We start from the raw sequence: 22,966 nt of genomic DNA, 5'->3' as shown, positions 1-22,966 counted from the left end.
AATAATGAAATAATGGAAATAATAAATGCTGACAACTATTTGTTAAAAAGACTGAGAAGCAAACGTTAGGAAATAGATACGTTTGCTACCTAAAGGATAATTGAGGTGAAAATGTAGAAAATTGGCTGCACACAGAATTAAAGAACATGGCTTTTTCACAGTCAGTTTATTAGTCTCAGAGATGTTTGTTTATACTCATCTCTTCACTCAATACATCATTTATATCAAAATAAGTTGCTCATGCTGTTAAGTCTTTCCCTGCAGTAGTTTTCACATCTGCACTAATCATTTATTTTATTTTCCTATTAAGGCTCCCCTAACTATAATGCCTTCTTAGTGTTCTTTAACTCACCTTTATAACTCTTGTACCTTAAATTTCTACAATACTGTTTTGATCATGTCCCTCACCACATTTTTTCCCGTACTTTCTTATTTTTCTATCAAATAAAGCAAAGATTACTTCCTCTTATGGAGAGAAAGAAAAAAAAAATCAAAATTGTTGCTCAGCTCAAACAGCTAGTTAAACATGTTTGTAAGACTATAGCACTGTTCTTGCCATTCCTCCTATCTAGAGATAAGGCTCTTTCCACCTTTGTCACTTATCATAATTCCACCATTTAAGACTCTGTCCAGATGTCATCATAGCAATATTTACTTTGATCTCTTCAGGTGGAATAAATTTCTCTTTCCTGGGCAATATGATAGTCCTAAATTTTTATAGACCTATCACACTTTTAATAGGCTGTTTGTGTTGAAGTTATTGGTGTGTTTAAGTCCCCTATGAGACAGTAAATAGTTTGAAGATAGAGAACATATTATATGTATCTTTTAGCTCTCACCAAGCCTTACATAGTAGCCTTTAATAATGCTAGTAAATATGTGAATCCATTTGTTAGCAATGTTAGAGCAAGAAAGGTCAAGAAAAAAATAGTTACATAAGAGACACTTACTTTATACTACCTATTTAGTAATTGTGACACTCATTTATTTCCATAATTATCATTTTGGAGTTTCACAGATAATAATATATAAAAAGGCTTCTTGATTTAGACTGTATAAAAATCTGTATAAAAGATTAATTCAAGGGCTAGCCTATACCCTGGTTTAGGAAGATGAATCTCACATGGCCAACCTCGAGGATAGAATCCTGATCTTGATGGTTTAAAAGCCACGTCTCATGTGGTTAAGTACATGTCTTAAATATTGACTATTTGAGAAATGGAGGAGAAGGGATTGTGGAATGCACACTCTCTGGAATGAAAAAAAATATTTGAGATGTACAGATGATAATGCTAGAAATTATAGAGTCTCTAACATACACAAAGATACCAAGATGCTACGTACTTTGTGCAGTCAGTGTCCTACTGGCTTATTATTCTGAAGGAGTGTAGTAGTGAATAAAGATTAATAATGATCCCATAGAATGTTCTGAACTAAATCATTCCAATTTGATTGAGCAAGTAGTTTGTAATATATTTTATGAGCAAATAACTTTGTGTTACATAGCATGGGAAAAGAACAAAGTAAGTTGTGGAACCTCCATAAAAATCTTAGAATCCAGACACATCAGATAGTATAATGCTGGACTCCCATGTAGTCACTGGACTCCCATGTAGTCAACCACAGTTCAAGTCTTGGACCCAGTGGCTTAAACTCACACCAGGCACATGTGCATGCATGCCCAAAATCCCGAGAGGAGAATAGAAGAGAAAGGATTGAGGCACAGCCATCCCCCCAAGGATGATTCCTAAATTTCTGTCTGTCTTTTTCTGTCTCTCTAGCAAGCACATGCATCTTATAGCAAAAATCTCTCTTACAAAAAAAAATCTTAGTGTCCAATGGGAGAGACAGAAAAGGCATTAATCATATGAGATTATCATTCTAGCTTCAGACGTCCAGCCCAAACAATGTATCCGGGAAAGCCATCCGGCATCAGTCAGTCTCCATTATAGTCCCTAACTGCTACCAAGTCAGAGGGTCACTGAAGCACTGCCTTGCTCTGCTCAGACCAGAACTGAAAGTCCTTCATTGGATAGGCCCAGAATCTTCAGCTTGGGCTCCTCAGCCTGCAGGGTGGGTCTCCCAGGCATGATGGCTACAGCCCAGTGTGGTGGGAGGGCTGGGCGGCCACTGCCTCTTCCTCCATTCTGCCAGCATATACACTATATTCACCGTCCATCCTAGACTAACACCATATCCATCCCTTCCATCCTGGACTAATGCTCTTCAGTGTAGGCTTATCGCAGACCAGAGCTGTCCAGGAGAGAAAAACTAATTCAATTCAGTCGAGCCACATGTGTAATTTACAATTTTCTAATAGCCACAGTTTGAAACTATATAATGAAATAAAAAAATAATTTTAACAATATATTATTTAACCTAATATATACAATATATTAGTGTTTTGATCTATTATCAACAATTATTACTGAGATATTTAGCATTTTTTACTTTATGTCTTTGAAATTCAGCATTGTATCTTATGCTTATAGTACATTTCACTTCAGATGAGCCGCATTTCAAGTGCTGAATAGCCATATGTATGTAGTGGCTACTATAATGTATAGCATAGCTTTAGGTAGGTGATATCCATGGGGAAACTGAGGAAAAAAAAGATACTCGACACAGTGCAGTCATGCATGTCTACCTTCTGTGCCCTACAGTAGCTCAGTTACCTAATTACAGTCTAAGACATGTGGTCTTCTGAGCTCTGCTGGTGGAATTATCAGGTTCATTTATTTGTATGACCTAAAGTCCTGAACAATGTCAAATATAAACAATGATGCCAATTATCCTCTGATTCCTGAGTCAAACAGAAGTGCGTTTAACATATTCCCTTAATTATATTTGCTCTGGATTATTTCTATATATTTGGCTCAAATCTTAATTTGTAAGGTGTTTTGTTGTTGTTTTTAATCCTCAATAGGTTTTGAATCTTATCAAATGATTTATGTACTTCTATTGAGAAAAGCATCTGGATGGTTTTGTTATTTTAATCTGTTAATATAACAAAGGTATTACTAAACTTCCTAATGTAAAACCAAACTGGAATCTGGAATAAAAGAATTTCAATTTAGGGGCCTAAGGGTGGTAAAATGTGATGCCCTAGGAGGCTGAAACACATGAAAATGTTTCAGGGTTGTATCCAGAGGCCTCTCTGAGTACTCTGGGTATACAGTGTGCCTATGACTCAGAGGCCAACGGAAGTCGGAGGTGGATTATGGCATCAAGACCCTTTTAGAAGGTGCTACCTGTCTCTTCTCCCTATCTATCTTTCTTCTCTCTCATATTGAAAGAAATAAACTTTTAAAAAGTGTTTCAAGTTATGTGTTTTGTATATCATCTGTATTCATTCTGCCAATAGTTCACTTAGAATTTTTTTTTATCTATGTTCGTGAATAGATTGACCAGTAATTTGCTTTTTGTTTCCTGCCTTTATCCAATTTTATATCAAGGTTATTTTAGTATTATAAAAAAAAAAGAGAGAAAATAGTCCCTGGATTGTCATTGTCTAGAAGTTTTTATGTGACATTAAGAGTTTATAAAATTTTCATAAGTTTGTAAAACTCATTCCTTTAAAAGTTTGTAACACTCATTTATAAAACTGTCTATATTTGATGCTTTTTTTGGGGGGAGGGCAATTAAGGATTCTGTTGCCTTAAATGTTTTTAAACTGGGCAGAATTTCAATTTTAAAATATTACAGGAAAAGATACACTCAAAAATGCTATCCTAGGTACATAATAAATGCTATAAAATATAAAAACCAAGATTTCTGAAGAGAAATGGAAAATAAGAAGTTGTAGACCCTGAGGGAATATTTGAAAGATGAGTGGTTTTGATTTTTTTTTTTTTTAAGACAAATGCCACATGGGGCTGGCAGGTGGCTGGACTCCAACTTGGCTGATCATGGTTTGAGCTCTGGACCTACCACTTGCTTTCTCACTTTCTCTCTCTCCCTATCTGGTCAACTTACAATAAATAAATAAATAAATACATACATACATAAATACATAAATAAATTTAAATAAAATAATTCTTTAAAAAATGTTTAAAAAGACAAGTATCACTTCACGTTTCTGTTCTCTTGTCTTGGTTTCCCAGCTGGGACTATAGGTATGGACCATTACATCTGGATTTTTCTCAATCAAGATCTCATTATGTTACCCAGGCCAGCCTTGAGCTCATAGTCTTCTTACTTTTGGCTCCCAAATCAATGGGATCATAGGCATATGTTATTTTGTCCATCTTTTAGGTGGATCTGAAATTGAACTAAGTCCTTCTGTGTGTAACCAGCCTGTGGAGAACAGCTTCTTAGCAGAGTGCACACCACCGGAGCTGAGCCTGATAACTGGAATTTTGATGAATAAGAACTGGGATGGGGTTGAACAAGGAGTGGAAGCCTTGGCAGAGTACAACATATGAGTAAAGTTTCAAAGCTTACACTTATATAATATAATATATTCATTGAAAAGCAAGTAATTCAATCTGGGTATGCTACATGGAGAAGTAGAGAAGCCTCTGAAAAGCAGGTTAGAACTTAAATTCAGTGCTCAGGTGTTCAGACCTGACCTTGACAGTCCCATGTAGGTTGTCAAAAATAAGAGAACACTGTCTTTACCTTTATTTTTTTTCTTTTGACAGATTAGAGCTGCATAATAAATTATTATAAACCTATATATATTGTAATCATCTATGCTACTTTTCTAACAATTACATCAGCTTATAACTTATTCTCCTATGTCCTAAAACTGTAAACACTCAAGAAATTAGTCAATGGCTATGACACATCTGGAATGTCTTTGTCTTTTAAATTTTATCTGAGAGGAGAAAAATCAAGATCAAAGATAACCACTTGGTTTTTGAACAAAATAGTTTTCACCCTATATAAAAATGAAGTAGAAAAAATGGTAAAAATTAGCTTAAATGTGCTTAAGCTTGACCAAACATATACAGATAAGTTATACTTTTTTATTTTATTATGACTCTATCTTACTTCTACCCTAGCTAGTTTAATGCTTGAAGCTGTTATAAAATATTGTAGTACATAAAGAATGAGATACATATTCTGGCCCAGGAATTTAGCAGCTTGATAACTGCTTAGGGAGTGGTGGGAGAGCTTCAATTTATTGACTACTGGGATGTGCCAAGCAACTAAGATAAGTCTTTTACATATATAACCTCATTTCTCCTCACAATAACTCAATCAGTTAGATATTATCATTCCTTTTAACTAATAATGTGACTTAGGCTCTGAAAGGTATGCATTCGGCACATCATTTGAATTTCTTTTCTTTGTTTTTTTAGATTTTTGCCATAGTATGTATGCACTTGCCAGAGAGAGGCAGATTCAGAGAGAGAGAAAGTAAGAAATTACCCTCAAGGAGAGATGACCACACTCAATCCTTTCTCCTCCACTTATGTCTCAGATTTTGAGCATGCACAGTGCCTGGCATAATTTTCAACCTGCCAAGTCTGGGACTCCAACTCTGGTCTGCCATGTAGTAGTCTGGCACCCTAACCAATGCAATTTGTTGACCTTTATAATTTGAAATTTTAAAATTAGCCAAAAAATATATAAAAATTGCGCATTTTTTTCAAAATTGTTTATTGAATAAAACACCATTAAACAGCTTATACATGGCCATATACATACTACTTGTCAGCCTCAGAATTGAACCCATGACTCTGAGCCAATGATCACACTCCAAAGATATTGACTGCTTGCAACATGGTTCATAAAATATGGCAACTACAATGAAGGAGTAGTTATTATTTCCTAAATTTGGATTTCTTATATAAATATTGAAAACTACCTAACTCAATCTTAGGCACATAGAATAGTTACTATCAGTCATCATTTCTAATACAATTAGTAATATTGATAAGATAAACCAAGCCAAAATATTAAGCAATAATATCTCCGTTATAAAAATTGAATTATTGTGTTGTAATCACCAAATGACTATAAATTCTTCATTTTACCTAGAATAAAAGAACTCTGGGGAGAAAGAGCTACGTGAAATGGATATGGAGCTTTGTTTCTGCCGCAAAAACATAGAAAGGGTGAGAGCCAAGGCATTCTTAGGAAGAAAAGTTCAGAGTATTTGTTTTTCTTTTCTCCAGGCTCAGGTTTCCAGAGGCCCCAAACATAAGCAAAAGAAAAAGAAGAAGAAAAAAAGTTGAAAGGTAAGGTTTAGATAAATGTGACTCATTTGTTCAGAGAAAGAGGTCGAGTTCCAAAGAGATAATGGAATAGGAGCCCCCTGGAGGATTGGGGTAGTCTAAAAGGAGGCCCAGGCTTGGTCTTTTTTTTTTTTTTTTTGAAAAGACATGTCTAGTTCAGATACCCAAATAGAGATTTTTATGGCCGACAGAGCTTGTAAACCAAGAAATAATTCAGAATTATTCAGTAAACCTGAGATAGAGACAAGCAGAGAATGGTACAGTCTCATTTCCTACCTAGAAAGCAGCCAAACCAGAGTATTTAATGTTCAGCCAAATGGTATCAAGGTGGAGGCTTTAAAAGTACACAAACTAAAATAAACAGTACTTAAGGTAAAATCATTGTGGTCCTCTTAGCTGATGTTTTAAGATATAGAAAAACAAAGGACAAAAGCAAAGCTCTGTCTTGGCATGTTCCACATATCACCAGAAGAGTAAGCAAATAAGAAGTAGAAAACAGATAAAATCATTTAAGAAGGATGATATCAAAAGGTCTGAGTTTGGGAAAAGTTATCTTAATGACTATTTTAAATCAACATCTCCAAGTTTGGGAAAAGTTATATATATTTTTTCTTTTTTGGAGAGGATTTTGCTATAGGGTGTGTGCGCTCCCCAGAAAGACAGAGAGAGACAGAGAGACAGAGAGACAGAAAGTGAGAAATCACCCCCCCGGAGGGGGGGGGAATGGCACACGCCAAACATCACCCCCCATGGGGGATGGTCACGCTGCAATCCCTTCTCCTCCATTTTCCTCTCGGGTTCTTGGGCACGCACGCACACACTCCTGGCATGAGTTGAAGCCACTGGATCCAGGACTTGAACTGCGGTCAACTACATGGGAGTTCAACGACATAGCCATTACACTAACTGCTGGTCCCAAGGGAAAAGTTATCTTAATGACTAGTTTAAAATGAAAACATTGTATCCAGAAGAAAAATATTACTTTTTTAAGCATTTAATAAGGCTGGCTCCAGGGCCTAGTGGTTAAGGAAGATGAATCCTACATGTCTGACTGCAATTCAAATCCTGACCACAGTGGCTTGAAAAACACTGCACATCGTGTGTATGCCAAAAATCTTGACAGGATGGAGAAATGGAGAAGCGATTGCAACTTGAACACATCCTTTTGGGGAATGCTTTCTCCCTCCCCCTCTCTGTCTCTTTGTCTCTCTCTGGTGAACGTATGGGCCCTCTGGCAATTAAAAACTAAATAAATAAATATGCAAAGCATATAATGGTAAGGCACTATTATGTAACAAAGTATCTAAAAATAACTACATTTTAAAAGCAATTTATGAAGTGACCCAAGTAAGAGAATCTATTTAGTTCAATCTTGTTCCAACTGAATTTTCAAACAGAACTTTTCCCACAGACTTGGAAATATGAGAGTTCTTCAAGATCTTTGTGGAAAATCTATATTATGAAAAAAAAAAAAAACATAGATTTAAAATTTTTGCACCAAAATAAATTCATATTTTAATTCCATTTTCCATGAACTTTTTGAAATCTACTTGTCATCTATTCATAAAAACAAATTTAAGCATCTTACAAGTACAAGAGACGTGATTCATTTTCTTCCCACTTAGAAAAGTCTTAGACATGGTCTCAATTATCACATGGGCTAATGAAGGACAATTACCTAGATATGACTCAGGCCTGCAAGGCCATAGCTAACAACCTGAAGAAGTACGTTCATTTAAACTTTTCTCTAAAAGCTTGTTATTTTTTTCTCTTACTGTATTATTTTTGAAGGCAAGATAGTTAGTTGGAATCTGGTAGGGTGGCAATTTCTCATTGGCAGTGTTTTACTAAATACAAGGCCAATATCACAGTCTTCATTGGGGTTACATAAGAGAATAACATAGCTTGGGTGACTTAAACAACAGAATTTATTTATAATGATTCTGGAGGCTTAGAAGTCCAAAACTAGGAAGCTCACAGATTCATGGTCTGATGAGGATATTTTTTTTCTATTTGCAAAATGGCTGTCTTGTATCTTCACATGGTAGAGAGAGAGCATCTCTTTTGTAAGCACACTAATCCCGTTAAGGAGAGCGCCACCCTCAAAGACCCCACTTTAAAAAATCATCACATTGGAGGTAAAAACTTCAACATATCAGTTTTGAGAAAATACAAATATTCAGACAATAGCACATAAAATATGGTTGCTGGAGTGCAACTGTATCATTAAGAATATTTCCTGGGACCAGCAGTTAGCGTAATGGCTATGTCACTGGACTCTCATGTAGTCGACCGCGGTTCACATCCCGGACCTGGTGGCTTAAACTCATGCCGGGTGTGGGTGCATGTGCGTGCATGCCCAAGATCCCAAAAGAAGAATGGAGGAGAAGAGATAGTAGCATGGACATCTCCCCTAGGGTTTTTTTTTTCTTATTTCAGGTTGCTAGAAGAGTAAAACAGAGAGGGATCATGTTATTTCTTATTTCTTGACTTAAAAAAAATTGTCTCTTTCTACTCTAGGAATGAAAAATCCATTACTTTCATCTTTATTCATTACATTAAAAATACATATTTTCCCTCATTTGAATGGGTACTAAAATGCATGGAGGTAATACATTCCAGAAGAAAGAGCATGGGTGAAATTTGTGACCACTACAAATAGTTTTACATCCCATCGCTGATGTTGCCATAAATGGAAGAAAATATAAATGGACAAGAACAGAAATGTGTATGTGTCCAAGGTATGGAGGGGTATTTGTGGTGATTTCAGGCATGCTACTATTTTATCTGAGTTCTCATGGAAGACTTTACTCCTGCTACAGACTGGTCTTCCTATAGCTAATAATGTCACACAATTCAACCAAATTCATTCGTCAGCAAATGTGCTGTTTTAGTAGGCTTGGGCCAGAATTGACGTGGGGAAGAGAATAGAGAAATCAACCTGGCTGCAAAATCAGTAAATCGTCACAACAGATTTTGCAACTTGTTTTCTTCTTTATCAACATACGGATTAATAAATTTATAAAAAGGTTTTGGAAAGAAGTTTCCAGCATTTTTACAAAAACAGTAAACAAGAGAACTCAGCTCCCCCTTCCCTGACTTGGTGAAACTAGAATGCAGTTTCTTTGGGAGAGTAAAAGACAATGAAGGCAGGAAAGCAGGATTGGGTTCATATATAGCTGATTTTGCTTTCCACGCAGGTGTTCAGCCTGTCCCGAGTGGGGAATGAAGATTTTTCTTTAAACCAGTCACTTCACATAATCAACTGCCTATAGTGGTAATGCGCAGGAGGAACTGAAGTGGGGAGACTGAAAGCGGGGAGACCAGGTGGAGGGAGTAATGTGGGGGAAGGTGTGGTCAGGACTTGAACTGGTTGGAAAATAGAGAACAAATAGTTTTTAACTGAGATGGATTCAAATAGTTTTTGCTAAGATAGCTTCAAATAGTTTTAGAAATAAACATTCATCTTTTTCATCTCCATCTTGGTTAAGATTTCTGAAACTGAAACAGTTTGGTGAATAATATACCCAAATTCTTACACAAATCTTAAACACATTGAAGAAATTCTCACATTATTATAATAAGTAGCACTGTTTGCTCTTAAAAATGAGCAGATGACAGGACTAGTAGTTAGCATAATGGCTGTAGCTAGACTCCCATGTGGTCAATTGCAGTTCAAGACCGGCACCGGGTGGGACTCATGCAGGGCATGATGTGTGTGTGCGTGCCCAAGATCCCGGAAAGAGAATGGAGAAGGGATTGCAGTGCGGCCATCCCCGCCCCCACCCCAGGGGGGTGATTTCTCGTTTTCTGTCTCTCTTTTTCTGGTGAGCACAGGTGCCCTATAGCTAAAACCTCTCTCAAAGAAAAACAAAAGCAGATCGTGACCTGTAGATGTCACTGGACTCCTACATGGCCTACCGAGGTTAGAACCCCAGAGACTTGGCTTCAAAATCACCAGGGCGCTTGTGTATACATGCCCAAGAGCCCGGGAGGAGAATGGAGGAGAAAGGATTGGCAGCCATCCGCCTTTGAGGGTGATTGCTCACTTTCTCTCTCACTGTCTCTGTCTCTGTCCAGGGAGTGCAGGCGCCCTAAGGCAAAAACCTTTTTTAAAAAATTGAGCAGATGGGGCCAGCAGGTGGTGTCCTAAGGTCTTGGCCTCCTGCGGTTTGAGTCCCCAACCTGTGCTTGAAGGTCTCCTGGGAGCTTGCGCCTACCCGTGTGCCCAGTCCTGGGAGGAGACTGGAGGCGAAGCGCGTGGCGTGGCCATGCCCTCTAGGGGATGATTTCTCACCCTGTCTCTATCTCTCTGGGAAGCGCACTGTGCCCTATAGCAACAATCTCTATTAGAAAAAGAAAAGCAGATGTTGACAGTTTTTTTAAAAAGCAAAACCTAGGTACGCTACCAGCTACCACAGGCGGGTCCCCAGCAGGGGCCTGACAGCCCCTATTTTTGGGCGCTCAAAGTCAGAGAGAAGTCAGAGAGACAGGCCCGCCAAGACCCGCAGCAGGATGGGCACAACCCAAGGCTGCGAAGACCCCAGCCCGGAGGCCCGCCCCGCGCTACTTCACCTGGGGGGATGGCGGCTGGGGCGCGGGCTTGTGAGGGACTGGGAGGTGACATCAGCGAGTTCACCCGCCGGCACACCCCGGGTCATCAGCCACTGCGCTGGGCAGGACGGCATGGATCCCTGTGGCCATCCACATCAGAAGGGCCTCGGCAGGAAGTATACGAGCTCTCTTCTGATTGGAGAACTGTCTCGGTGCAACCCAGTTTTGAGCCCACCAAAAATGAAGAGCTGCCGAAAGAGTTCCGTGAGCCGGGGCCACAGTGGAGCTGATGGGGCTCCTGAAAGCCAGCTGTGTCTGCCTACTGTACCTGTTGCATATCCTGCTGCTGGATGTCCAGACCTGGCTCACTCTTTGGGTCTTCCAGACTTCCTTAGTGGTCTTCCTCCTGTGTGCAGCGCTCATCGGTGCAGTTCAGCCCAGGCTGGATGGCTGCAGCACGACTTTGGACACTTGTCAGCCATGCAACCAACTGCTACATCACTTTGTGACTGGCCACCCGAAGCAGGCCCTTGCCGGTTGGTAGAATCATGTATTTCTCCAGCACCATGCCAAGCCCAGATGCTTCCGCAAAGACCCAGAAGTCAATATGCATCCCTTCTTCTTTGCCTTGGGACAGATCCTCTCTGTGGAGCTTGGGAAACAAGAAAAAGCACGTGCCATAAAATCACCAGCACAAATACTTTTTCCTGATTGTGCCCCCAGTCTTGCTGCCTCTCTACATCCAGTGGTTTTCTTTCTTTATTTTTCTTTCTCTCTCTATCTTCCTTCCTTCCTTCTTTTCTCTCTCTCTTTTTTTCTCTCTCTCCCTCCCTTCCTTCCTTCCTTCCTTCCTTCCTTCCTTCCTTCCTTCCTTCCTTCCTTCTTTCTTTCCTTCCTTCTTCCTTCCTTTCTTCCTTCTTTCCTTCCTTTTTCTTTCTTTCAAGATTTTTGCTATTAGGACGAGTGTACTTGCCAGAAGAGAGAGACAGAAAGCGAGAAATCACCCTCTGGGGTGGAGGTGGGGTCGGGTGATGGCCACACCACAATCCTTACTCTGCCATTCTCATTTCAGGATTTTGGGCATGCATGCACACACCCCCAGTGTGTTTCAAACTGGGGGTTCTGGGACTCTAACCACTGTGGACTATGTCCCAGCCCAGCAATGTAACTGTAAAACCACCTGCTGGTCCCTCCAGTGGCAAGTTTGAGGACATTTTCTATTTTGTTGTCCAGTGAAAGAAGTAGGTGGACTTGGCCTGGATGATCACCTTCTACATTTGCATCTTCCTCACTTAAGTGCCATTGTATGGGCCGAACGTCTTCCTGGGCCTCTTCTTCATGGTTAGATCCTTAGAACGCAACTGGTTTGTGTGGGTGACACAGATGAACTACATCCCCATGAACATTGATCATGATCTCAATGTAGACTGGGTCTCCACCCAGCTCCAGGCAACATGCAACCTCCACAAGTCTCCTGTTATGATTGGTTCAGTGGACACCTCAACTTCCAGATTCAGCACCACTCACTAAAGGAGTCGGGGCAGCTCTGGATAGATGCCTGTCTTCACCAGGAGCAACAACCCCCCACGTAGTCTGGAAGAAGAGTCTGGAGTCAAAGCAGAGGGGAGCTTGAGAGTCAATGACACTACAATTCTAATATTCAGAGAGTGGTGGGTTTGAGGACATAAAGGCTCTGACTCAAATTCCCCTCCCCCCTTTTATCTTCTAGTGACAGATATAACACCCAAAAATGGGTTGGGGAGGACATTCAAGTTCCCCAAAATGAAGGAAGGATGTGAGATGATGCTGTTGTTTCCTGTTTCTAGTTTGGCACATACGGATGATTAATAAGCAAAAAGGGAACCAAGAGGGTATTAGAAGAAGGGGATTTATCAAACCAAGTCAGAAAGAGATTTAGCACTAAATTCCCACCTATATAAATGGTAAACTGTGTTCCATTTCTCAATTCCTTCTCCAATTTCACTTGCATGCCTGACAGGGTTAGAGCAGCTGAAGCTTTAGAGGAAGGTTTAGAAAGGAATCATTAATGCTTAGAACTCAGGCAACTTAGTGCCTGGGAGCTCTGCTCACTATCCAGAGTTGGGTCTAACCTCCGTCTTCCTCAGGCTGCTAAGGGAAGCCATTTTCATTTAGAAAACGAGCAGGGCAAAAGCCAGGACTGTGGAATTGGAGACGTTCAGTCTTGACAGCCACTGATTTTGGACTCATGTATTATCCCGGGTCTAAAAGGAACATAGGTCTTAGCTCATCTCTGAACAGATGGTAGCAGTACTGGCCATTAAAAATCCCTTTATCTTTTGGGACCAGTAGATGGCATAATGACTACATCACTGGACTCCCACATGCTCAACCGCAGTTTGAGCCTTGGACTTGTAGGCTTGAAACTCATACCTGGCATGTGTGCACGTGTGTCCAAATCTTGAGAGGAAAATGGAGAAGAAGGGATTGTGGTGTGGCTATACCCCCATGGGGTGATTTCTAGCTTTGTGTCTGTCTCTCTGGTAAATACATGTCCCTGTAGCAAAAAAATCTGTCTAAAAAAAAAAAAAAACCTTCATCTTTTGATTTGCCTCTTCATTTCCTCTTCTAAGCACCCCTCAAAGAAAACAACACTCCCAGGGCTGGAAGTCTATTTTGTTTTCCATGATCAATTGAGCAGATCAGGCAACTTAGTCTTCCCTCCTTCTTAGAAACAAATGGAGCTCCCAAAGTATTCCCTTTGTTTCTCAACCTGTAACTCTAAGTTTAATAAAATAATAACCAGTGACCACAGTGACCAAATTGGAGAGACACTAGTTGCCAATCTTGAAGAGGGACATAAATTTTAGTTGTAAAGATAATAGAAGCTATAAGCAGGATATATATATATATATATATTGCTATAGGATGCATACATTTGCTGGAGTGACAGACAGAGAGAGGGAAAGCAAGAAATCACTGCACTATGGGATGGCCATGCCTCAATTCCTTCTCCTCTATTCTCCTCTTGGGATCTTGGACATGCACATACACATTCCCTGCATGAATTTTAAGTCATTTGTTCCAGGACTCAAACCGTGGTTGACTGCATGGGAGTCCAGTGACATAACCATTATGCTATCTGCTGGTTCCAGGAGTTTATATATTCTAAATTATGTTAATAGTTTTACTTTTGAACAGAAAGAGTGGTTAGGTATACTCACTTCATAGTTCTAAAACAAATAGGAAAATTTTAAGTACAAAAAAGTCTGTGATCATCATTGTGATAGCCAGGAATCTTACTCTGTCCATGCTTGTTAAGTATCTCATTCTTCTGGGGACCAGATAGGATTTTAAGATAACCCCTTACAAAGCACATCAGTCTAATATTGAAATATGACTTTTAAGTTTTCTAGATTTTAAATGATACAAACAGTCTAGCCCATCTCTCCAGAGAGCAAACATGAAAATATGCCCCAGGAATCTTGCCTTAACTCTTAGGGCTAATCATCAGCATCTTCCCTCCCTTAACCCATAACCTGTCAGTCTAGATGAGGGGATTCTTTCTTTTCTTATCCAACAACATCTGCTCTAAATGTATTGACTATTTGGGAAAATGGAAAAAGATAATCTCAAAGTAGAAGGAAAAAGTAGAGCCTACATTTAGTGTTGAAAAGAAACAGCAGAGATAAAGGTCCTCTGGCATATTGGGGTAGGACCAGAGGCACCAGCTATGAAGTTTCCAAGATTTCTTAGAGGTTTGTCAAAACAAACAAAAGTGGGGGGGAATTACAGTTGGGGGGGAAAATGGTTGCAGAAGAGTTGAGTCCTTTTCTATGCAAGCGGATTTGGTCTCAACAGTAAGCCTAGTTTAAAACAGGTTAGAAGCAGGATTGGAGAGTTCTATTTTCATTGGCTTCATCAGTCCAGGATAGGCATTGATCTTTCCTGATTGTTCCGTTCCTGACATCTAAGGTGTGGGCGTGGTCAATGTCTGTCAAACCTGGCTCTGGGCCCAGGTTTCCCAATCTGAGCAAACACGAGACTCTACTCAGCCAAGACCAGGTTCTCAGTCTGAGCTGCTGTGGCCTTCTGGCCTCACCCTATATCAGTGGGGCTCTCACACAGCCACAGAGAAACACCCCCATGACAAAGGCTGAGACTGTTATGGTGGTAAATGAATGATCTCAAATGCACTGACAGATGAAAAACTAGGCTTAAAAAGGAAGTCACTTGTAGTCACGAAAATCTTGAAAGAACATTTTAATTCATTTTTAAAAACACCAACATCTACATTTATTTTTGTTACTTTTATCTTTCTACTACCTCGCCAGAGGCTTTTTTTAAATCACACTTGAATCAATATCCTTTTTTGTGTGTTCCAATTTTGTTACCACATCTCAGTGAGGTAAAGTTAAAAAATAAAGTTAATTTTGGCCAAAAAAATATGAAAAAAGCAAAACATCAAATTGTCGAGCTAACAGCAGAGAAATTTGTTACTCAAAGTTTGTCTAGAAAGTGATATGCTAGCAAGTGATATGGCATTTTTATTCAACTGTAGACAATAGAGAAAAAAATAAATTAATATAAGCACAGTGAAGATTACAGCTATAGATATACAGTACTTTCAAGTGTTTTCTATATATGCCTGCATATTATTTAATATTTGATGATATAATATTTTGCATACTATTCTGGGCCTTACATTTATTAATGAACAATAGATGTGAATCTTTCCATGTCCAAATATTTAGATTTATATCTTCATTTTTTTTATGTTTCTATTCTATTTCATTGAATAAATATATAGATAGGTTCTAATTTGGTACCTTAAAAGCAAAGCTGTGGGGGAAAGTATTTTTTATAGACTTTTACATGCTTGTCTACTATCTTACTTAGTTATTTCTAAAAGTGGAATTACAAGTGAAAGGTATACTGTGTACTTTTGTTTTATATGTTCTAGTATATATCATAAAATTTCTTATGCAGAGTTGGCCAATTTATATTTCTACTGAAAGTACCTCTTTACAAGGATTTGAGTCTTTGACCAAAAGTAATTTTACTTTTTTTGTTTCTAATTATTTCTATATTAATTATCTCTATGAAACATTGTATCCTTTCTTCCAATCAATATTTATTAGTATTATAATCTATGAATATTTTCATAGCTGACTATCTTACCCTTTGCCAAGATGGTCACAATAATGTCCTGACTGATCTTTAACTTCTGTTTTCCAAAATCCTTTACTCTTCTTTATCTCTCTTTAAATAAAAAGAGATTTAGTTTTGTTAGTCTTATATTTAAACTTCTCAGTGTCTCCTTTTGTTCAGTAAATTAAGTACAAATTACAGTGTACCATATCATTCATAATAAAGTTAAGGTAGCTTGAGATTGTTATCACATATAGGTTCTTGACAGGAAAAAAATAAATTAATTCTCACCAGGAAAATATCCACAACCAAAGCCCCATTCCGTGCTCAACCACACACGAATACATGAAATAACCATGACAGAGAATCAAAATGGGGGGGACTGAAGACACTGACATCCTGAAAAATTGAATGTTAACATTTTTAAATAATTAAGAAAATAAAAAGATAAAGACAAAATTAGAAGTCTACCAAAAATGAAACAGACATACCTGGAAAGAACTAAATATATTTTCCAGGAACATAAAACTACATACTCATTGAAAATTAAAATTACAAACTCAGTATACGGAGATTATATTTGCAACTCACATTACAAAGGTCATTTATCTGAAATATATAAATGTCTCCTCATATCTGTAAGAGAAAGGCCGATAACTCAATAAGGAAATTATTAAGAGATTTTAACAGGCAATTTACAAGAGGTGACATCCAAATGGCTAATAAACATACAAAAGTCATCAAGGGAATGAAAATGAAAACTTGAATGAGATTCCACTGCCCATCTACCAGAATGGCTAATGTTAGCTATGGGAACTCTCATAAATGGATTATAAAGTGTAATTTATAGTACTTTGCAAAAAAGCTTGGTGTCATCTACTAAAGTTGAAAGGCCTAGAACCTATGAATTTTACTGCTAGGTATGCACCCAAAAGATATGCCTATACAGATACACCAAGATACATAGTACAAATATTGGCTATAGTAGTTTCTATAATAGTCTCAAACTAATAAAAACTCAAATTTCCATCAGTGGAAGAAGGTTATTTATTCCCATGTTACATAAATCTGAAAATTAGCACTAACAATTAGCGTAATGGCTATGTTGCTGAACTCCCTTTTAGTTGATTGCAGTTAGAGTCCCAGTGTATTCAACTCACACCAGGCACATGTGCATGTGTGTCCAAGATCCCAAGAGGAGAATGGAGGAGAAGGGATTGCAGCATGGCCATCCTACCTGGGGGGTGATTTCTTGCTTTTTGTCTCTATGACTATATCTGTCTTTCTGGTGAGCACACATGCCCTATAGCAAAAAACTCTCAAAAAATAAATAAATAAAAAGCACATAATCCTGAAAATTAACAAACTATAACTATACAATAATGTAAATGAATCTCATAAAAACAATATTCAGTGAAATAAGTAAAAAAAATTAGAGGAAATATACTTTATAATTCCTATGCAAAGTCAAAAAAGAAAGTTATTGGATGAAGTCAGAATTCAGAAGAACAGCTACCTTTGGAAAGGAAGAGAGAGTCGAGATTGGGCAGAGGGAGATTTACAAAGAAGCTACAGATGAGTAAACTTCAGGCCCCTCACTTATGTGGGTCTTTGGAAACTTGATCAATGTACTTTTATAAAATGTTCAGAAGAAAGACATGTTGAGCTAGCAGGTGGTATGGAGGTTAAGGTGCTGGACCCCATATGACCAGCTGTGCAGTTTGAGACTTAGACCCAGCAGCTTGACAATCAGACTGGACACATATACATGCATGTCCAAAATCCTGAGACTAGACTGGAGGAGTAGGGATTGCAGCATGGCCACTGCCACTGGAAGGTGATTTCTCACTTTCTACTTTCTTTCTATCTCTGTGTCTTTTTCTCTGGGTCTTTCTCTGGCGAGTGCACATGCCCAACAACAAAAACTAAAACATACACATGCACACACACACACACACAAACATTTTAACCATAATCGGTTAAGACTGATGGCATGTCCCATTCCAAATTACTCTCTGTCACTTCTGCCTACATTCCAATTCATTATGTGTTCCTTTTCAGACTACAGAGAATCTAGAATGGTATCTGCCATTGGGGACAGCAGGTGGCATGGTGGTTAAGGGCGTTGGACTCCCACATGGCCAACCACAGTTTGAGTCCCAGACCTGGTGACTTGCTTTTTCACTCCCCTCATTCCCATTCTGTTCCTCTCTGGTCTAATTTAAAAGTAAGTAAGTTAATTTCTAAAAAGAAAGAAAAAGACAGACTATATATATATATATATATATATATATATATATTTGTAATCTTTCGTTTTAAGTTTAAGCTTCTATATTCTAAACCATTTCTCAAAGGTGTAACGTTTCAAATTTGATTAAATTAGCTAAAGCTTTGTATTTTATTTACATGGCAAATTATTTCTTTTACTTATTTCTCTCCTTCAGAAAACAATGAACTTTAAATATACATATAATTATTAAATTTAATTTTTCTGCATTGTAATCTGTATCATCTCCATCTCTGCTTTTTTACCTATTTTGCCATGCATTACAGCCTCTGTTCTGATCATAACAATTGATGCTTGGCATGCTCTGGAGGATCCTAGGACACAAATCAGGACCTTCCCCATTTGGTCCCAGTTGCATTATACTATGTTTATACCTGGCACTCAATTCCCTTTGTATTTCTACCTGAACAACATCTTATTTATTCTCATTTACTTAATCTATCTATTTTGTGTCTTTTTTTTTTTTTCTTTTTTTTAGAGAGAGAGAGAGATTTTTGCTATGTGGTGTGTGTGCTCCTCAGAGAGACAGAAAGTGAGAAGTCACTCTCCAGAGGAAATGGCCACACAGCAATCCCCAATCCCTTCTCCTACATTCTCCTCATGGGATTTTGGGCACTTATGCACACGTGCTTGACTTGAGTTCTAAACTGTCAGGTCCAGGATATGAACTGTAGCCAACTACGTGGGAGTCCAGAGACATAACTATTTTGCTGGTCTGCTATCTGCTGATCCCTATTTTGTGTCTTCTAATTTACATTTCCTCACTCCTCCATTATAATTCTTTTAAATATAATTTCTTTCCTGGTGGTTTCAGATATGTGAAGCTTTTTCCAGTGATGAGGTCAGTCCATAGCATGGTGGTTAAGGGAGCTGGATCCAATATGGCTAAGTGTAGTTTGAATTCCAGTCCTAGAGTCTTGAAAAACACAGTGAGCATGGTGCAAGAGTGCTCAAAATCTTGATAGGTGGAAAAATGGAGGAGAAGGGATTGTGGTATGACTACACCCCATTTGGGTACACTTTCTCTTTCTTCACCAAATGGAAAAATTGCACATTAATCTCTCAGAAGTCTCATCAAATTATATCATATCAAGTATTAATTACTGAAATGTTATGGTGAATTTATAGTACTCTTGACTTGTTAACAGCATAAATTCTGGGTATCTCTATTACTTTTGTCATTACAAGTCAGAACATGAGAGGGGGAATTCATAACTAGTGTTCAGATAACCATTTATGAAACTCCTTCAAATAAAATTTTAAGTAAATATTTTAAAAAGGAATGAAGAATAAAATCTGCAAAGATTTCATGTCACTAACATTGGTCTATTTTGCTGATCCTTGTAATTCTACCATTGAAAATGATCAATGTCATCAAAATTGGTTATTTTTAGGGGTACCAGCCCATTCCTGGCTCAAGTTTTCACCCCTAAATTTGTGAACTCAGCTCATCTAAACAAGCTCACGCTCTTGCATTTGTCATGATACAAACAAGAATGAACCAAGGAAATATTTAGTAATAGATTAAGGCAAGTCCCCTTGGTTTCATGGAGACAGAGGAAGTAACCTCGCCAAAGTCAAGCATAAGCTATAGACTCCTCTCTTACAAACTCACTATATTTCCAGCTATAAAGCTTGTTAGGATATACTCCTTTTCACAGGGTCAATCACCACCTGTACTCAGCAGGATGAAAGACTTCATAGGCTGTTTCTACTACCAGCATTTAGGGTGATCTTTCAAATGACAGCCGCAGTTCTCTCCTACAGATTTGAAATCATCTTGGGTTTTTGTTTAATTAATTGGTTTTTTTTTCTTTCATTCATACATTTTCCACAGAATTCATTGATGCTACTCCTATCTGAAGGAAGCTCTGTTTTTAATAGTTGCGTCAGTTGACTTCAGGACCCAAAGGATATGAAAGAACAACTGTAAACTCATCAAAAGTGTGTGACGTTTTCATTTATATAGCTGCAGTGTCTAGTACAATGTCAAACTCTTTTTAAGTGCTCAAAAAATATTAAGAGCAAGCATGATCACGAATACTTCCTGTCATTAATTCTATATATGATATCATTAATTCCATTCTTGAAAGTTTTGCCCTAGGATCCTTAATTGTAATTTAAAAGAGAGTAAAATGTCCTTCCTATACAAGGTCTATCCTGGATTCTAGAAAAACAATGCAGTCATTTGATATTTTTTCTTCACTTTATATTTATATGACACAAAGATTTTGAAACTTAAAAGAAAAAAAGATAATTTAAGCTGAAATTAATCTAATTATCACTAGTTGATTATAAAAAAAAGGTTAAAAAAATCCTTTCTCCCAACCCACATACAATTTTTTTTTTTTTGAGATATTGGGCGCATTCGCTCACCAGAGAGACAGAAAGCGAGAAATCACTCCCCAGTGGGGGTGGCCAAGCCACAATCCCTTCTCCTCCATTCTCCTGTCAGGATCTTGGGCACGCACGCCTACGCGCCTGGTGTTAGTTTTAAGCCACCGCGTCCGGGACGCGAACTGCAGTCGACTACGTGGGAGTCCAGCGACATAGCCATTACACTAACTACTGGTCCCACAAGTTTTTAAAAATACAAAATTAAAATCATTTCATTGTAATGTAAACTGAAAATGTAATGTATTCTCACACAAATGAACTGCCTCCATCACTAAAGACATTTTTATTTTCTGTTGAACATGATACTACCTATGATGTTTGGGAAGTGAAAATTATTATTTGCAGCATCATATTATATGTACAAAGTATCATTATTTCTCCACAGTTTCAAGCTGTAAAATTGGGTCAGGAAAGACACAACCAGTTATTAGTAAAGGTGCAATTCTTGAAGAGGAACATATTACTGGATGTACTGATATAGACAGGCTCACAGCGCCAGGTATTATTTTAATTTTCTACTTTTCTTTCATACCAGAGTGGTAAATGAAGCTTAGTACTTTTATTTGTATGATCCTTTATTTAGAAATAACAAAAAAAAAAAAACAGCTTTCTATCTGTAAACATCAAATCATTCATCAAAATTCTAATCTTAGTCCAGCTCCATGGTGCAGAAGTAATGTATTGCTCAAGAGAGGCCGATCTCATATGGTATCCAGGTTCCCATCGCTGGCCCTGGTTGCTTGAAATATGCTGGGCACCCCTACTAGTGCCTATAATCTGAAGGACTAGGAAGAAAGGAATAGTGGCATGACCAAACCCTGTAAAGGGTTCTCTGTCTCTCTCTCTTTCTCTCTGTCATGTACACACATGTCTTTCTATCATAAATTTTAAAATTCTAAACTTAGGGTATTATAAAAGTCAAACCTTATTTTATACTTTTATCTATATGCCGTATATCCTTTATTTATTTATCTATTTATTTGTTGTGATTTTCAAGCTGTGAAAAATATGAAAGATATTGTGAGTTGAGTCAAGGTACCCATGATGTGCTTACAGTCATTTGAAAATCAGGTCACGGGGGACGGCAGGAGAACTCTGATATGTATTGGTTGTCAACGTTCATGTGTTCATGGTGTAAATATTTCCTGAACTTTCATTCAGTTAGAGCTCTGTAGGCAAATGCTATGCCAACAATTAGACTTACTCCACAATATTTAGAATGTGAATGGTTAGCCAGATGGCCAATTTCCTCTGCTGGGAAGCAAAGTCATAAGAACTTGAGCTATTTCTGCAAATCATTCTGCTATTTCCTCTCCAGATTCCTGGATATAGCTTTATAATCCCTGACTACCAACTTTCCTGGGGTTCTTAAACTTAGCAGTGTCCACAGTAACCATAGAGGAAGCACTAGAAGGTTCTGGTGAGATAATTCCTCGATTCTCTGGAAATTTTCCCAGTAGGATCTCCATAGACCCCAGCCTTCCGCACATTTTATAAACCCTGTAACTCCTCCTGTTGAATGTTTTCTGCTTCAGATTTGTCACCAACTGGTTTTGTTGGCACCCATTTTCAACTTGAAATTTTTTAAGTCTGTCTAACTGGTTATGTTCTCTCAATTCCTAAATATAAGCTCAAATATTACTTTCATTGTGTAACCTTCTTACATATAAGTGTTCCTTTTCTTCCCTGAAGTCCTATAATTCTCTGTGAACTCTTAAGTTGAGGCACCCAGCTGTGCACAAATTGTTCTCACTTTAGGATTTAGAAGCCCTCAAGACACAGAGGGGACACAAGTAATACAGTTGCAAGAAGATAATAAACCCTTGGAAAGAATTTAAGATAAATAGGGCAAGCATGTAAGATTGGCTTAATGACGCCTTCATTGTGAGAGGCTCCTTGTGATTTTGATACAGTTCTATCCTTCTTTTTATTTATTTACTTATTTGTTTGTTTGGGTTTTATTTGCCATAGGACATATACATTCACTGGAGAAAGAAAGAGAGATGGAGATAGTGAGAGGGAAAAAGAAAAACCATGCTATAGTCCCTTCTCTTCCATTCTTCTCCTGGGATCTTGGGCATGCATGCACACATACCCAGCATGAATTTCAAGCCACCAGTTCCAAGACTTGAATGGCAAGCCTGTCAGTGTAACACTACACCATCTGCTAGCCCCTAGTCCTCTCTTCCTAATTCCTGAATATTTATGCCTAAATTTCTGGGAGAGAGGGAGCTATCAACAAGCAAAAATAAATGACTGCTTCACTCAGATTTTGAACATTATTGGTGTACACATCGTAAAGGAAGAGAGAAAGGATTTCCATGTTTCAGATTGCATGCCACAGCAATACAGCCTGAAGACCACCATCTCACAGCTCATGAAGGGTTTTTTGCACAGCTCACAGATCAACTTT

The 22,966-nt window shown here is 38.1% G+C and overlaps 2 pseudogenes; both read left to right on the top strand.

The window, feature by feature from the left end:
- Positions 1-6,332: 6,332 nt before the first annotated feature.
- Positions 6,333-12,331, top strand: LOC102476024 (acyl-CoA (8-3)-desaturase-like; annotated as a pseudogene).
- Positions 12,332-14,708: 2,377 nt separating this feature from the next.
- The window catches only part of LOC102475621 (ADP-ribosylation factor 1-like), a 67,866-nt pseudogene continuing 59,608 nt past the window's right edge, over positions 14,709-22,966 (top strand).

The sequence above is a fragment of the Tupaia chinensis genome, unplaced genomic scaffold, assembly GCF_000334495.1.
Source record: "Tupaia chinensis unplaced genomic scaffold, TupChi_1.0 Scaffold000256_1, whole genome shotgun sequence".
Lineage (NCBI taxonomy): Eukaryota > Metazoa > Chordata > Mammalia > Scandentia > Tupaiidae > Tupaia > Tupaia belangeri.
Note: the sequence above shows the minus strand (reverse complement) of the source record. Positions and strands in the feature narration are given on the sequence as shown.